Source organism: Salvelinus namaycush, chromosome 16, assembly GCF_016432855.1.
Source record: "Salvelinus namaycush isolate Seneca chromosome 16, SaNama_1.0, whole genome shotgun sequence".
NCBI classification, from domain to species: Eukaryota; Metazoa; Chordata; class Actinopteri; order Salmoniformes; family Salmonidae; genus Salvelinus; species Salvelinus namaycush.
In genome coordinates this window covers 1,437,329-1,455,865 of record NC_052322.1, presented here as the reverse complement: position 1 = coordinate 1,455,865, position 18,537 = coordinate 1,437,329, and the positions used below count along the sequence as shown (strand labels likewise).

At 42.8% G+C, this 18,537-nt stretch overlaps 1 pseudogene; it reads right to left on the bottom strand.

The window, feature by feature from the left end:
• Positions 1-3,396: 3,396 nt before the first annotated feature.
• Positions 3,397-13,148, bottom strand: LOC120060846 (annotated as a pseudogene).
• Between the last annotated feature and the right edge of the window lie 5,389 nt (positions 13,149-18,537).

Below are 18,537 nucleotides of genomic sequence, written 5' to 3'. Positions count from 1 at the left end.
ATGGTCAGGAAACTCCCCAGACCTTAATCCCATTGAGAACTTATGGTCAATCATCAAGAGGCGGGTGGATTAACAAAAACCCACAAATTCTGACAAACTCCAAGCACTGATTATGCAAGAATGGGCTGCCATCAGTCAGGATGTGGCCCAGAAGTTAACTGACAGCATGCCAGGGCGGATTGCAGAGGTCGTGAAAAAGAAGGGTCAACACTGCAAATATTGGCTCTTTGCATCAACTTCATGTAATTGTCAATAAAAGCCTTTGACACTTATGAAATGCTTGTAATTATACTTCAGTATTCCATAGTAACACCTGATAAAAAATATCTAAAGACACTGAAGCAGCAAACTTTGTGAAAATTAATATTTGTGTCATTCTCAAAACTTTTGGCCACGACTGTATATATCAATGATGCTGGTGTTTCTCTGATACACATCTACGCAGACGACACCATTCTGTATACATCTGGCCATTCTTTTGACACTGTGTTAACAAACCTCCAAACGAGCTTCAATGCCATAAAACACTCCTTCCATGGCCTCCAACTGCTTTTAAATGCTAGTAAAACTCAATGCATGCTCTTCAACCGATTGCTGCCCGCACCTGCCCGCCCGACTAGCATCATTACTCTGGATGGTTCTGACCTAGAATATGTGGACAACTAAAAATACCTAGGGGTCTGGTTAGACTGTAAACTCTCCATCCAGACTCACATTAAGCATCTCCAATCCAAATGAAATCTAGAATTGGCTTCCTATTTCGCAACAAAGCCTCCTTCACTCATGCTGCCAAACATACCCTTGTAAAACTGGCTATCCTACCGATCCTTGACTTTGGTGATGTCATTTACAATATAGCCTCCAACACTCTACTCGGCAAACTGGATGTAGTCTATCACAGTGCCATCCGTTTTGTCACCAAAGCCCCATATACTACCCACCACTGCGACCTGTATGCTCTCGTTGGCTGGCCCTCACTACATATTCGTCGCCAAACCCACTGGCTCCAGTTCATCTACAAGTATTTTCTAGGTAAAGCCCAACCTTATCTCAGCTCACTGGTCACCATAGCAACACCCACCCATAGCAGGCGCTCCAGCAGGTATATTTCATTGGTCATCCCCAAAGTCAACACTTCCTTTGGCTGCCTTTCCTTACAGTTCTCTGCTGCCAATGACTGGAACGAATTGCAAAAATCACTGAAGCTGGAGACTAATTTAGGTGATTCCAGAGGCTGACCCAAAACAACGCCGCCGGAGAAGAGGGAGACAGAGCAGTCTTCTGGTCAGACTTAGGAGGCGCACACCATTCACCACTTCCGAGTATATTACTCGCTAATTTCCAGTCCCTAGATAACAAAGTTGACGAGATCAGGGCATGGGTTGCTTTCCAGAAAGACGGCAGGTGTTAGTCGTTGTCTCTGATTGGGAACATTATTTAGGTAGCCTGTTTTGTATTGTGGGTTGTGGGTGATTGTTCCTGTTACTGTGTTCCTGTGTTTGTGTTGTCACTTTACGGGACTGTTTCGTCTTTGCTCGTTTATTTCGTTATTTTGTTTGTTTCAAGTATTCATATTAAAATGGATACTCACCACGCTGCATCTTGGTCCGACATTTCTTACTCCTCGTCAGAGGAGGACGAAGAATTCCGTTACATCAGGTGTAGCCTTCAAATCAAATTTTATATGTCACATGCGCTGAATACAACAGGTGCAGACCTTACCGTCTGCAGACCTTAATGCTTACAAGCCCTTAACCAACAACGCAGTTCAAGAAATAGAGTTAAGAAAATATTTACTAAATAAACTAAAGTAAAAAAATTCAAAACCAAAAAGAAAATTACATAACAATAACGAGGCTATATACAGGGTGTACCGGTACCGAGTCAATGTGCGGGGGTACAGGTTAGTCAAGGTCATTTGTAAAGTGACTATGCATAGATAACAATCAGGGAGTAGAAGCAGTGTAAAAACAAGCAGGGTCAATGTAAATAGTCCAGGTGGCCATTTGATTAATTGTTCAGTAGTCTCATGGCTTGGGGGTAGAAGCTGTTAAGGAGCCTTTTGGACCTAGACTTGGCGCTCAGGTACCGCTTGCCGTACGATAGCAGAGAGAACAGTCTACGACTTGGGTGACTGAAGTCTTTGACAATTTTTTGGAGCCTTCCTCTGACACGCCTGGTATTTAGGTCCAGGATATCAGGAAGCTTGGCTCCAGTGATGTACTGGGCCGTACGCACTACCCTCTGTAGCGCCTTACGGTCAGATGCAGAGCAGATGCCATACCAGGCGGTGACGCAACCGGTCAGGATGCTCTCGATGGTGCAGCTGTATAACTTTTTGAGGATCTGGGGACCATTGCCAAATCTTTTCAGTCTCCTGATGGGAAAAAGTGTTGTTGTGCCCTCTTCATATATGTCTTGGTGTGTTTGGACCATGATAGTTTGTTGGTGATATGGACACCAAGGAACTTGAAACTCTCGAACCGCTCCACTTCAGCCCCGTCGATGTTAATGGGGGTCTGGTCGGCCCTCATTTCCCTATAGTCCACGATCAGGTCCTTTGTCTTGCTCAAATTGAGGGAGAGGTTGTTGTCCTGGCACCACACTGCCAAGTCTCTGACCTCCTCCCTATAGTCTGTCTCATCGTTGTCATGATCAGGCTTACCACTGTTGTGTCGTCAGCAAACTTAATGATGGTGTTGGAGTCCTGCTTGGCCACGCAGTCCTGGGTGAACAGGGAGAGGGGACTAAGCATGCACCTCTGAGTGCCCTGAGTGTTGAGGAACAGCGTGCCAGATGTGCTGTTGCCTACCCTTACCACCTGGGGGTGCCTGTCAGGAAGTCCAGGACCCAGTTGCAGAGGGAGGTGTTTAGAACCAGGGTCCTTAGCTTAGAGATGAGCTTTGTGGGCACTATGGTGTTGAACACTGAGCTGTAGTCAATGAACAGCATTCTCACATAGGTGTTCCTTTTGTCCAGGTGGGAAAGGGCAGTGTGGAGTGCGATTGACATTGTGTCATCTGTGGATCTGTTGGGGCGTTATGCGAATTGAAGTAGGTCTAGGGTTTCCGGCATGATGGTGTTGATGTGAGCCATGGCCTGCCTTTCAAAGCACTTCATGGCTACCAACGTGAGTGCTAGGGGGCGGTAATCATTTAGGCAGGTTACCTTCACTTTCTTGGGCATAGGGACTATGGTGGTCTGTTTGAAACATGTAGGTATTACAGACTCGGTCAGGGAGAGGTTGAAAATGTCAGTTTTGACACTTGCCAGTTGGTTTGCGCATGCTTTGAGTACATGTCCTGATAATCCGTCTGGCCCCGCGGCTTTGTGAATGTTGAGCTGACACAGTCGCCAGGTGTACGGTGTTTTCTCCAACACATTGCTGCGGCTGGCTTACGGGTTAAGCGGGCGTTGTGTCAAGAAGCAGTGCGGCTTGGCTGGGTTGTGTTTTTTGGAGGACGCTTGGCTCTCGACCTTCTCCTCTCCCGAGTCTGTACGGGAGTGGCAGCGATGAGACAAGACTGTAACTACCAGTTGGATAACACAAAATTATTTTTTTTAAAAAAAGAAGAAAAGAAAGAAAAGAAAGCGGCAGCTCTAGCTCAGTGCGGATGTTGGCTGTACCATGGCTTCTGGTTCGGAAATGTACGTACGGTCACTGTGTGGACGACGCCGTCGATGCACTTATTGATGAAACCGGTGACTGAGGTGGTATACTCCTCAATGCCATTGGATGAATCATGTGCTAGCAAAACCGTCCAGTTTCTTAGCATCTGCGTCATCTGACCACTTTCGTATTGAGCACTTGTACTTCCTGCTTTCGTTTTTGCTTGTAAGCAGGAATCAGGAGGATAGAATTATGGTGAGATTTGCCAAATGGAGGGCGAGAGAGTGCTTTGTATACGTCTCTGTGTGTGGAGTAACGGTGGTATAGAGTTTTTTGCCTCTGGTTGCACATGTGACATGCTGGTAGAAATGATGTCAAATGGATTTAAGTTTGCCTGCATTAAAGTCCCCAACCACTAGGAGCACCACTTCTGGATGAGCATGTTCTTGTTTGCTTATGGCCTTATACAGCTCATTGAGTGCCGTCTTAGTGCCAGCATCAGTTTGTGGTGGTAAATAGACGGCTAGGAATAATATAGATGAAAACTCTCTTGGTACATAGTGTGGTGTACAGCTTATCATGAGATATTCTACCTCAGGCGAGCAATACCTCGAGACTTCTTTAATATTAGACATCGCGCACCAGCAGTTATTGGCAAATAGACACACACCCCCGCCCCTCATCTTACCAGACATAGCTGCTCTGTCCTGCCAATGCACGGAGAAGCCAGCCAGCTCTATATTATCCGTGTCGTCGCTCATCCACGTGTCAGTAAAACATAAGATATTACAGTTTTTAATGTCCCGTTGGTAGGATAGTCTTAATCGTAGATCGTCCAGTTTGTTTTCCAATGGTTGCACATTGGCCAATAATACTGAGGGAAGTGGTTGCTTACTTTACTCGTCGGCGAATTCTAACAAGGCACCCCGCCCTCCTCCCCCTTCTCCTCCGTCTTTTCTTCACGCTGATTACAGGGATTTGGGCCTTGTCTTGACAAAGCAATATATCCTTCACGTCGGACTCATTAAATAAAAAATATCTGTCCAGTTCGAGGTGAGTAATCTCTGTTCTGATGTCCAGAAGCTCTTTTCGGTCAGAGACAGTAGCAGCAACATTATGTGCAAAATGAGTTATAAACAATGCGAAAAAAACTAAATAGCACATTTGGTTAGCAGCCCATAAAACGGCAGCCATCCCCTATGGCTTAATACTAGGTAGCTCTATCGATTGCACATACATGAACGTGATGTCAATATGTAGCCTAATCTAGCTATCATATAATTGGGTTATCTCGGTTTTCATTTGTTTATGTATCATTGCTTTGCTTGTTTATAACATTGCAAACTTTTTAGGCTAACTATATTCAACTACGAAGTTTTAGGCGATCACAGAGAGACATCTTCCTTCTATGTTTAGTGGAGATCTTCTGTTTAAAGTGAAGCGGGAGGGAAAACGGTGATCTAACGACACACTTAGCTTTTTCTACGAGTGGTCTAAGGCAGGCGTTAGATAATGAGCGTTTTCAAGTGCAACGTTAATAAAGACGGTTTTGGGAAACATCTCGGACATTTTAAGATGTTCTTACGTAGGTTCTAAGAATGAAATTAGCCTTAAGATGCTTTTTGAAAACTTTACTAGCTGTCAAATCCTTGCACCTTCAGTCCTTTTTTCCTCAATTCCTCACCTCCCTCTCAAAGGGTATTGGAGTAGAGGATTGAAGGTCCCTCCCTCAGACCGCCTCCTCCAATGAGCATTTGTGAGGGAGGTGAGGGAGTAGGATTTTCAGACAACCTAGATATAGAGAGTTCAGTGGTTCCCCATAATAATATTGTTTTGCTAAAGCATGTAACTCACCTTTGAATGCGATGATGTGGTGGTCCATGACGTTGCTCTTCTCCAGGAGAACTGTGGAGTAGTGGGGGTGCAGCATGTAGAAGTGCCGCTCCTTACTCAAATTGCGCTGGAGGAAAGCATTCATTTAGAAACAGGTCAGCATGTCTAGAGAACAACACTATGACTGATGTGAATGTGATTGACCAAGGTTCAAACCCTGCATGCCACAACACTGTGCCTAGGCATTAGCTCAGGAAGCTAAGACAAGTCTTCAGATTCTCAGTCAAGTTTACATGAACAGAGTAAGATGTAACGAAATGGAGATCAGTAAATTACCTGTTCTCATAAATTCACTGTGAAGTCACTGTACTCACTGTGGAATTGGCCTATGAAGGCATCACCACCCAGAACATGAACACAGAGAAAGAGTTGATGGTGTTGACCGAGGCTGGCTTGGGTGAGTTGGGACAGGCCTGTAGGTTGACCTCCCACAATGTGCCCCCCGTGTTTCCATCCAGGATCACCACCTACAATTCACACAGACCATGGATGGCGCATTCAATGCAAATACAGCAGGAGTGGAAAAACATGAAATACTCAGCAGATAAATTGAATATATTCCATTGCTTCCAAGCTGGTCCCAACTTACCCTTTTAATGCTGTTACCAATGTCCTCCTCAATCACTATGTCTGGTGTCCCATCTTTGTTAAAGTGGCCAAATGAAGGCTCACTGAATGGAGAGGAGAAACTTACTTAAAACCCTCCCATTCAGTACAAATACCTTGTTTATCACAGTTGTCATTAGATAAGACATTTAGAGCGTGGCAATTTACTACAAATGTCAAGGAATATGAGGAGGTTGTTAGTCCTGATAAGCTCATTCAATACTGTGTTTTGAGTAAGCTCCCTCACAATGTTAACTAGCTAACCAATCAGTGTGTCGGGTGATGTCGTTTTTTACCTGAGGAATGTGCTGATGTTGACCCTCCACAGTGGGTTGAGACTGTCACCATCCATCAGCTCCACACTGCCCCCAGTGACCAGTAGCAGGTTGGAGAGACCCTCTGCCTTTCCTGTCCTCAACACGTCTCAATGACCCAGACCTGCAGAGGAGGAATGAACATCAAAGGAAAGCTTCCATGTTAGCATTAGCAATTCATTTCTGTCCAGGTTATTGGACATAAGACATAAGAAATGATCATTTAACCACTAAACATTTGGTGTATTGGTGTTACGTTTTGCTCCCAAGCTGTGACATTCAAAGGCATTGTGAGAATTGTGTATTAGCATCTACCTGCTGCTCTTACTCATAGATTGGAGAGGGGACAGAGGGCAGTGACAATGGTTATATAACATTACACTAACATCAATATGCTGTTGCCAACTGGCCATATAGGACCCTTATATCAATATACAGTGGTTCTTCCTGTAAAAGTTGCACCATACTGCAGCACACCTTGCGGGCTGCCGCAGAATTCTATGGCTATTCTATTTAAGTGTCAGCCATTGTTGCCATTAATGCTAGATAGTGCTAGTTTGACCACCAGGTGGCATCTTTGAGAAGCATTTGACAGTCTTTAATATTGGCTGTACTTGAGAATTTAAACCCGTTTTTTGTAAGAACATAGTATATGGGATTGATTTTAAGAAATGTAGCTTAATTAATTTGATTAATATTATGGTGTTTCTATTCCAAGAAAAACGAAACCCTCGGGGTTTCCATTAGGAAAATATGGAGCTGTACAACGTGACCGGTCGGGAGTAGGCTACAGTACTAAGAACACAATAATAAACATTTCCACAACCGAATTGTAGTCTAACCAATACCAAAATGGAGATTCAGTGAAAATAATTATCTAATTGATTTATCAAGACCAGTCCCCATGCTTGTCTCAGAGCAGCGAGAAACGGTGCTGAAAAAGTTGACCACACACGGGTAGGCTAATTCTTCAAATCCTATTGCTTCCATCTTCAATATGCTTTAAATGCCACAAATAATTAAACACACACAATCTCTCTCTCAAATGGGAAAAGGGGGTGCACCATGCGGCCGTGCCTTAAGGGGATGGAGCCGGTCGGGCGCAACCCAGGCGACATGGAGATGCGGCGATCTGAGCTCAGGCAAGAGCCGAAGCCACCCTTCCGGCCCAGAACCCTGCACCAAGGGATAAGCGAAGGGCGTGGCCCCCTACCCAGTCCTCAGAGAGTCATAGAAACTACCGCCATTTATCCGTGCTTCATTTGTCTGTTTCGCTTGTTGGCCCTCCGATCTGCAACCGTTTTCTGGGGACCTATGCCAAATCTTTTCAGTCTCCTGAGGGGGAAAAGGTTTTGTCGTGCCCTCTTCACGACTGTCTGGTGTGTTTGAACCATGATAGATCGTTGGTGATGTGGACACCAAGGAACTTATTAAAACTCTCGACCCGTTCCACTACAGCCCCATTGATGTTTGTGGGGGCTCGTTCAGCCCGCCTTTTCCTGTAGTCCACGATCAGCTCCTTTGTCTTGCTGACATTGAGGGAGAGGTTGTCGTCCTGGCACCACACTGCCAGTTCTCTGACCTCCTCCCTATAGGCTGTCTCATTGTTGTCGGGGATCAGAACAGTCCTGTAGCGTAGCATCCGCGTCATCTAACCACTTCCGTATTGAGCGAGTCACTGGTACTTCCTGCTTTAGTTTTTGCTTGTCAGCAGGAATCAGGAGGATATAATTATGGTCAGATTTGCCAAATGGAGGGCGGTGGAGAGATTTGTATGCATCTCTGTGTGTGGAGTAAAGGTGGTCTAGAGTTTTTTTTTCTCTGGTTGCACGTGACATGCTGGTAAAAATTTGATAAAACTGATTTAAGTTTGCCTGCATTAAAGTCCCCGGCCACTAGGACCGCCGCTTCTGGGTGAGCATTTTCTTGTTTGCTTATGGCCCTATAGAGTCAGTTGAGTGCGGTCTTAGTGCCAGTATCGGTCTGTGGCGGTAAATAGACGGCTACGAATAATATAGATGAGAACTCACTTGGTAGATATTGTGGTCTACAGATTATCATAAGGTACTCTACCTCAGGCAAGCAATACCTCGAGACTTCTTTAATATTAGACATTGCGCACTAGCTGTTATTAACTAAAAGACACACCCCCACCCCTCCTCTTACCAGACGTAGCTTCTCTGTTCTGCCGGTGCATTGAAAATCCCTGCAGCTCTATATTATCCGTGTCGTCATTCAGCCATGACTCGGTGAAACATAAGATATTACAGTTCTTAATGTCCCGTTGGTAGGATAATCGTAGGTCCTCAATTTTATTTTCCAATGACTGCATGTTAGCAAGTAGAATTGATGGCAGTGGGAGTTTACTCGCTCGCCTACAGATTCTCAAAAGGCAGCCTGATTACATTTAGAGTATTGGAGGATTCTAAAGTAATATCTAGGGCAAATCTGGAAAATTACATGCGCAAGAGACAATGGTAATATATTTCCTTTTAGAGACTATAATACATGGCATCCAGGTCAGGATAACCAAAACATTCTTCTTCTGACCAAGTAGACAAAAAAATAAGTATTTTTTCAGGTGTGCATGCAGGACAGAGGAATAGCAATTCTTACACTATTGTTCTAAATTCAATCACATTCTTCATCCTCATCATTCAGTTAATTGAAATTCGATTTTGAAGTCGTGCACAATTATCAGTTTCTATTTTGTTTATATCGCCCACATCAGTCCTTGGGACACAAAAGCATAATCAGTGCTCTAACTCCCCCTTGCGGTGGTCTGGAGCAATGAAGCAGTGACTCAGGGTAACGTACTAAACCACAAATGACCTCTAAATCCAGCAGCATAATCTCAAAACTTTTAATTGAGGAACCACTGTACTGGGATAACTCACTGATCGGTGCACTAGGTCACATACAGTAGGACTGAAATCAATGTGTTCTATGACATAGAATGTTATGAGATCAATAGTTTGGTCAGTGAGTTAATGGCTTTTCAATGATACACCAACAGCAGATCAAGAACTGTGTTCACTAGCATGCTCTGGTAAATGCCGACTTGCTCACCTTTTTGGAGCAGTACATAGGCGGGAGCCTTTCCCTGTGGAGTAGAGGGGATGCATGGCACTCTCAGCTATGTCCAGAATGACCTCTGAGCCAATCTGGACACCCGTCTTTCCTGAGAGGATCGCCAACCGTGTCTAGAAAGCAAAGGATAATAATAGAACAAACTGACTTGAGGTCTTCTGTTAAAGCTACTGGCACAGAGGCTGCCATTCTATATGTAAAGCTCACATTTTCTTACATTATTGTACAGTTTTAAAGCAGAAACCTAGTCTGTGCAGGTGGCATGAGGCACAATGCTGGTGAGTGAGACTATCCTGAGACAACAAGGATGCCCTTCAGGTTTACCTGCGTTGGGCTGGGGGCCACCAGAGCCACGTCGCTGACCCCGTCCCATCCAGGTCTGGGACACTGAGGACTTGTAGGGTGCTGCTCAGGTTGGGAGGCTGGGACCACGACCACGTCACCACTCCTGTACAGAAATACCAGGTATTCAGAATGCACTCACAGCTACAACCCACCTTCATTAGAAATCATTTAAAAATATATGTAGGAAGACCGTTTGTCCCACTTTTCTATGAAGTGAGTCTGGTTACAAAATAGTGATGAGACACTGACCAAACTACGCAAAAGTGGGATATGAAGGCACATATTTGTGCAGTATGAGAGGTGTGAGGAGAGAAAGTATAATTGCTTGAAGTGTGACTTTAGTAGAGATGGAGGTGAGTAAATGAGAGTCTAAGTCACTCACCAGTGTATTTGTCGATAGCAGTGAGCTGGTTGGAATGGGACAGAAGGCAGCCTCTGTCCATCTCTCTCAGCCCGTCCAGACCATAATTGGCCCAGTGGAACTCAGGGGCCAAGGGCCGCTCCCACAGAGTCTCGCCATTGGTCCCGGCTACTGCCGACACAAAAATACAAAGTGTGTCCAGACCTGGAAGACGTAAAAAGCACACCTGAATCTCAGACACTACAGCTTTTACAATAACACAGCAGACAAGATATTGGGTAGAAAAATTACGGTAGATTCATTACAGTAGGAAAAAGGTAATGGTATCTTTGTATTGAGGAAACTAATTTAGCCTGTCTTCCAGAAATATTTGGCTGGCAGCCTCTACTTTTACTGGACTCTCAGTGAAACCATTCTACAATAGAAGCTACAATGCCTTCAGAAAGTATTCACGCACCTTTACTTTTTCCCCATTTTGTGTTAAAGTAGAATTAAAATGGATTCAATTGTCTTTTTTTTGTTGTCAACAATCTACACAAAATATGTCAGAGTGGAAGAAAATGTATTCGACAAATGTCCTAATTTATGAAAAATAAATAAATAGAATTCTATATAAATAAAATATCTTGATTAGATAAGTATTCAATCCCCTGAGTCAATGCATGTTAGAATCACCTTTGGCAGTGATTACAGCTGTGAGTCTTTCTGGGTAAGTCTCTGATAAAATAATTTAAATGTTTAAAGATAATGATGAAATACTTCCCCTCTGAAACCTTATAATTGTATGAAATTGATTAGAATCATAAAATTATAATCTGATGATGTGTGTAGTTTTAGTCAGAATTAGGTTAAACAATGTATCTGTATAGTGGAAAAACACAGACTGTCTGAGCAAGGCGTAGCTCAGGATTTTAACTTGAATGGGGGGGGGGCCGAAAAAAGATACAGAGAACAGTTAGACTGTGTTTGAACCTACCTGGCTGGAACTGAGAAAACTTATGAGGACAGGGAGTACTTCTCAAGGTTTCCCTAATCTCGGGGGAATGGAACTGTCGGCTGGGCAGTGATACACAGTGGTGAGAACTATAGAGATAAAACTCACCTACTGTTTGTGTGGAAGTATGTGTGTAGGATACCTACTGTTTGTGTGTGAAGGTATGTGCGTAAGGAGCCAGTATAAAATGGATGGTTTTGAACAACGGACTAGGACGTCCTCGTGAATAAACACTTTGATTTTTGTACACTGGGACTCTTGTCTGCTTCATTCAACCAGAATCTTACAAACTCTGGGTTGCAGACTGAGTAGATTAATTGAAGTTTATGAACATTGATAACAAAATTCTCATAACAGTCTCTCAGTCTCAGAGCTTTGTACACTTGGATTGTACAATATTTGCACATTATTATTTTTTTAATTCTTCAAGCTCTCAAGTTGGTTGTTGATCATTGCTATAAAGCCATTTGAAGTCTTGCCATAGATTTAAGCCGATTTATCTCAAAACTGTAACTAGGCCAGTCAGGAACATTCAATGTCGTCTTGGTAAGCAACTCCAGAGTATGTTTGGTCTTGTGTTTTAAGTCATTGTCCTGCTGGAAGGTGAATTTGTCTCCAACTTCAACTTTTGGAAACCAGACTGAAGCAGGTTTACCTCTAGGATTTTGCCTGTGCTTAGCTTTATTCCATGTATTTTTATCCTAAAAAACTCCCTAGTCCTTGCCGATTACAAGCATACCCATAAATTGATGCAGCCACCAGCCGCTTGAAAATATGAAGAGTGATACTCAGTGATGTGTTTGCCCCAAACAACACTTTGTATTCAGGACATAAAGTTAATTTCTTTGCCACATTTTTGGCAGTTTGACTTTAGTGCCTTATTGCAAACAGGATGCATGTTTCGGAATATTTTTATTCTGTACAGGCATTGGAAACCCTCCCTGGCCTTTGTGGTTGAATCTGTGCTCGGAATTCACTGCTCAACTGAGGGATCTTACAGATAATTGTATGTGTGGGTACAGAGATGAGGTAGTCATTCAAAAACCATGTTAAGCACTATTACTCCTGAACTTATTTAGGCTTGCATAACAAAGGGGTTGAATACTTATTGACTCAATACATTTCAGCTTTTCATTTCCACTGACATTATCGGGTATTGTGTTCAGGCCAGTTTAGTCCTGTTTTAAATTCAGGCTGTAACAACAATATGTGGAAAAGTCAAACGGTGTGAATACTTTCTGAAGGCACTGTACATACACTTCATTGTTATGCTTTTAACAAGGTAAAGCGTGAAGCTTTTGCTGTAAAGACCTGCATTCCTAGTACCTGCGTCAAAACAGCTGATGTTTTGATTGCCCTTCGAGTCCAGCACAAACAGCACATCCATCACTTTGTCTTTGCTTGCATCCTCTATGGCCAGGAAATCATAGGTGGCTGTGATGGAGAGAATGGAAGTACATTTTACATCTACAAACATTACATATTGGGCTGTTTCCCCAGACACATGTTAAGCCTGGTCCTCTACTAAAAAGCTATTTCGATTGAACTCTTTAGAGACTTTTTAGTTCAGGACAAAGCTTAATCAGTGTCTGGGAAACAGTCCCATAGTGAAAAAAAAAGGTTACGCGTTAAAGACACTTCTTAACTTGCCTTCTCAAGTATAATGTGTTACTGTATCTCTTCCTCACCTGCTTGGAGGAAGGTGCAGTTCCAGAAGGTGAGATATTGCGGCCGGACTGGACAGGGGATGATGAAAGAGAAGGTGTAGACGATGAGGCAGAGAAAGAGGGAGAGGAAGAAGACAGCCGTTCTCCAGTGGGTCAACTTGCTAAGACCCAAACTCTTCTTGGTCTGAGCTGATGGTGCCGCTCCACCACCCTCAACTGCCTCCCTCTTCAGAGGGTCGGCTTCTGTGGCATGTTCTGTTGGCTCCATCATCACCTCAGCAATGCATCACAGCCCAAACAAACCTAAACATAGAGCAAATGTGGTCTAGGGGTTAGAGGAAAGGACACAAACCTGCACTGCCCTTATTTTTGACACAGTACCAAAGCTATTCAGGGCTGCCTGTGGGACTCCAGCCATCTCACTCCAAACCTTTTCAAGTTTTCCTCCAGAAATGTCTTAACAGAACAATAATATGCTTAACCCATGACATAACACGCACTGTTTATATCCTGAGGCTGAATTCCAGTATTTCATTCTAGCTATTCACCCTGACTCCATATGGCTCTGGATTCAATCTGTAAACAATTAACTACTATATTTGGCTCAATTAATAATCTATGTCAATTTAGTGAGTTATTTTCGTGATACGATCCATTGAACGCCTATGGGTGTGCATTGGTCAAACTACCAAAACTCCTAGCTAGCTAGCTACCTGCTAAAAGTTAACGTTGGCATAGCTAATCTAGCCATAGTACGTTAGCTACGTACTGGCTACAAAATGTATTTGTTGGCATTCTCTCAGACAATACTAGCTAGCTAGTAGTGTCAGCTGTCACCATTCGTGTTCCAGCTCATAAATAAAGAATTGTCTCATTTATTTCAATTAGCGGGTTGAATGAATTATTTATCATACTTTAGATGCTACTTCTGTCCGTGTGTGTGTTTAATCCAGAAGCGTCAATACAACATCACCTGCGTAAACCAATCACACATTTGACAGGCCCTAACGTGAAATGCACACTCTGCGGGGCACATAGAACCAGGTGCACCCGGTTTTCAGGGGAAATGGAAAGAGAGCCTGTCTTCTTTGGTGTGGTTTATCAGCGGTTGGCATTCAACGTTATGGTGTGTTACCGCCACCTAATGTAATGAATATTTGAGACTATATCTAATGACGTTGTCCTCAACATAATCTTTAAACTAATTTCCTGTATCCCCTTCTCCCTGATACTGGATCTCAGCCTCTCTTTTCCTCTGATACTGCCCACACTGTAGCAATGCATGCTCCACGGTCTCTGTTTCCTGTCAATAATCACACTTTCCTGTTGGATGCTTTCCTATCACATTTAAGGTCTTATTCAACTGGCTGTGTTCCATCCTTAATCTTGTAAATATAACCTCCTCTCTTCTGTCCCTTCCTGTCATTCTCCCCTCCCCAACTTCCCTCTGAAATTGAAATAAATGCCTGCCCTTAGTATCTCTATTCCACTGCTCCTGCCATTTTCCCCACATCACTGTCCATATCATGCTTTTTGCCTCTGCCTTGCTCATCGAAACTACCACATCCCCACTACTAAGTGCTTGTTTAGCCAGTACATCAACTGCCTTTGGACGTTGAAGGTGAACTTCTACTTCTTCTTCTATGGTATATTAATCTAAATTGCAGCTGGGCTAGAATAATACATTATGGCCTTTCTCTTGCATTTCAAAGATGATGGTACAATTATTATTTTTTTAACAGTTGTTTTTTTCTTTGTATTATCTTTTACCAGATCTAATGTGTTATATTCTCCGAAACTCCTTTCACATTTCCACAAACTTCAAAGTGTTTCCTTTCAAATGCTACCAAGAATATGCATATCCTTGCTTCAGGGCCTGAGCTACAGGCAGCTAGATTTGAGTATGTCACTTTAGGCGAAAATTGAAAAAAAGGAGCCGATCCTGAGACATAAGAACTACCAATAAAAAAATGAATAAACTAAACTAAATCAAACAACTTTTCTGTATAAAACCAAATTAAACAGATCTGATCCCTACACAGGCTCAAGGGGAACCTGGTAGGGTCGGTCTTCCAACGCCAGTACCCCTTGTAAGTCTTCAGATGTAAAATCCTTGAGTCACAAAAACTTTTCTGCCGTCCAGTTTCTTAGATTTCTTTGAGACTTGTGCCGTACGGTTTCTAACTGTGGCAATGAACGCCACAAAATCCACCTTTTTAACACACAGCGTATATCTTTTGACTGGCTTAAAGGTGAACTGCGCCAAAGATTATGGATATAGCTTATGCCGCGTTCAAAACAACTGGGAACTCTAAAAGCAATTTGCTCGGGTTGGGAAAAATCGATTTGAAAGGTCATCCAACTCAGAATTCCAACTCGGGAACTCGGGCCTCTTTCTAGAGGTCCGACTTTCCGACCTGAAGATCACTGATGTCATGATTTGACCTTTATTTTTCAGAATTCCCAGTTGTTTTGAATGCAGCAATACTGATAAAATAGCCTACATGTCTCTCTGCCCTAACAATGGGAGTCCTTGTTCACAATGTGGCACTACGGTCTGTCTAGCTCCCGCTTATCCTTTCTTGGGATTGGTTGTTGTGGAAAAATTCTTACACAAGGAAACTCAAAGTCAATCTTAATGTCCTTGCCCAAGCAAGGGGGAGTGATGATAGGAGAGGCAACGTTCTTGGAGGAAATCTTAAAGTTGAAATTAGAAACAACCAACCGAATGCTATTAATGTACCTAGCAAGCTAACGTGGCAAGCTAGCAACAGTTACACATACTAGCTGGCTAGCTAGTTTTATAGTTCGGTCATTTATTCCAATCAATTTCATATTTTTTTTTTTTTTTTAATGAAGCTAGCTCCGAGACAAAGACAATTTTCCAACTCTAAAATCAATGTCATACACACAGTTGAAGTCGGAAGTTTACATCCACTTAGGTTGGAGTCATTAAAACTAGTTTTTCAACCACTCCACAAATTTCTTGTTAACAAACTATAGTTTTGGCAAATCAGTTAGGACATCTACTTTGTGCATGACACAAGTAATTTTTCCAACAATTGTTTACAGACAGATTATTTCACTTATAATTCACTGTATCACAGTTCCAATGAGTCAGAAGTTTACATACACTAAGTTGACTGTGCCTTTGAACAGCTTGGAAAATTCCAGAAAACTTTGTCATGGCTTTAGAAGCTTCTGATAGGCGAATTGACATCATTTGAGTTAATTGGAGGTGTACCTTGGGATGTATTTCAAGACCTTACCTTCAAACTCAGTGCATCTTTGCTTGACATCATGGGAAAATGAAAAGAAATCAGCCAAGACCTCAGAAAAACAATTGTAGACCTCCACAAGTCTGGTTCATCCCTGGGAGCAATTTCCAAATGCCTGAAGGTACCACGTTCATCTGTACAAACAATAGTACGCAAGTATAAACACCAAAGGACCACGCAGCTGTCATACCGCTAAGGAAGGAGACACGTTCTGTCTCCTAGAGATGAACGTACTTTGATGCGAAAAGTGCAAATCAATCCCAGAACAACAGCAAAGGACCTTGTGAAGATACTGAAGGAAACAGGTACAAAAGTATCTATAGCCACAGTAAAACGAGTCCTATATCGACATAACCTGAAAGGCCGCTCAGAAAGGAAGAAGCCACTGCTCCAAAACCGCCATAAAAAAAGCCAGATTACAGTTTGCAACTGCACATGGGGACAAAGATTGTACTTTTTGGATAAATGTCCTCTGGTCTGATGAAACAAAAATAGAACTGTTTGGCCATAATGACCATCGTTATGTTTGGAGGAAAAAGGGGGAGGCTTGCAAGCCGAAGAACACCATCCCAACTGTGAAGCACGGAGGTGGCAGCATCATGTTGTGGGGGTGCTTTTCTGCAGGAGGGACTGGTGCACTTCACAAAATAGATGGTAACATGAGGCAGGAAAATTATGTGGATATATTGAAGCAACATCTCAAGACATCAGTCAGGAATTTAAAGCTTGGTCACAAATGGGTCTTTCAAATGAACAATGACCCCAAGCATTCTTCCAAAGTTGTGGCAAAATGGCTTAAGGACATCAAAGTCAAGGTATTGGAGATGCCATCACAAAGCCCTGACCCCAATCCTATAGAAAATTTGTGGGCAGAACCAAAAAAGTGTGTGTGAGCAAGGAGGCCTACAAACCTGACTCAGTTACACCAGCTCTGTCAGGAGGAATGGGCCAAAATTTACCCAACTTATTGTGAGAAGCTTGTGGAAGGCTACCCGAAACGTTTGACCCAAGTTAAACAATTTCAAAGCAATGCTACCAAATACTAATTGAGTGTATGTAAACTTCTGACCCACTGGGAATGTGATGAAAGAAATAAAAGCTGAAATAAATCACTCTACTATTATTCTGACATTTCACATTCTTAAAATAAGGTGGTGATCCCAACTGACCTTACACAGGGAATTGTTACTCGGATTAAATGTCAGGAATTGTGAAAAACTGAGTTTAAATGTATTTGGCTAAGGTGTATGTAAACTTCCGACTTCAACTGTATATATATATTTTTTAGCAAGCTAGCATAAATTTGTCTAATGTGCCAACAATTAAGCTGTGTTGATTGTGACACAATTGTGGGTCACATCAACCCCACAAGTGATCAAAGTTATTCACTAGCTCCTTCAAGCTAAATCGAGGACCGATGGGGCAACGTTCGTGAATTGGACCTCCACTTATGGTAGCATTTAAACTGCATCCGGTTTCGACTGGGATTTCCCCAAAGGAAAGTGGCTAGTGCTAGGGCTGAGAGGGTAAAAACAAAGTGTTTGGGCTGCAGCCTTTATATCAAAGTTGTGCCTGTTGGTCACACGCATATCTGCCCTCTCATTGGCTAGAATGATCCCACTTGATATTGCCTCCTCCTGACTGCCTTCCATTTCTAGAGCGGCCACTTGAGTGTCTGGTCAATATAATCAAAGAAAGTACATTATGAGGCTAAAATTGCTTCTCCGTTAGAAATCCCCGATCACACTTGTAGGCGATGTCATGCCGACGTTGGCTAGCAAAGCTCATGTCATCGGCTCGAACAGTCGTCTCGTGCCAAACTGCGTATGTGCAGCCTGTCAAATCAAAGGCACCCCTTTGATATAAAATAGTTTTTGACAAAAAGGAATACCTTTCAGTTTGTCACTTTCACAAGGTCTGATGTTCAACTACTCAAATGTAGGTTGTTCCTTTTTAGATAATACGTTTTTAATTCTCATTCACTTTTCAAACCCCGACCTGGTCTGTTTCGCAAGCGTTCACGGAAGTCTTGCGATGTTGTGCCTCTGGGTTTAGAAACTCTGTGATATAATGGATCATCTGTGATGATAATGGAGATTTCAAGGCAACTGGGAAATCTGAACAAAACTAGGTCAAGTCATGATGTCAAGTGATCTTCAGGTCGGAAAGCCGACCTGGAATTCCAAGTTGGATGACCTTTCAAAACAACTGTGAAATTGGATTTTTAAAAACTAGCGCCGACTGGGGTTAATATTTTATGGAATGCACTGAAATCAGAAGTTAAAGATTTCTAAATTCCCAGCAGTTTCGAACAGAGAACCACGGTATGAGTCATAATAGCCATAAAACCTAGCGGTCAAACAAGGAAATGGTGCCAAT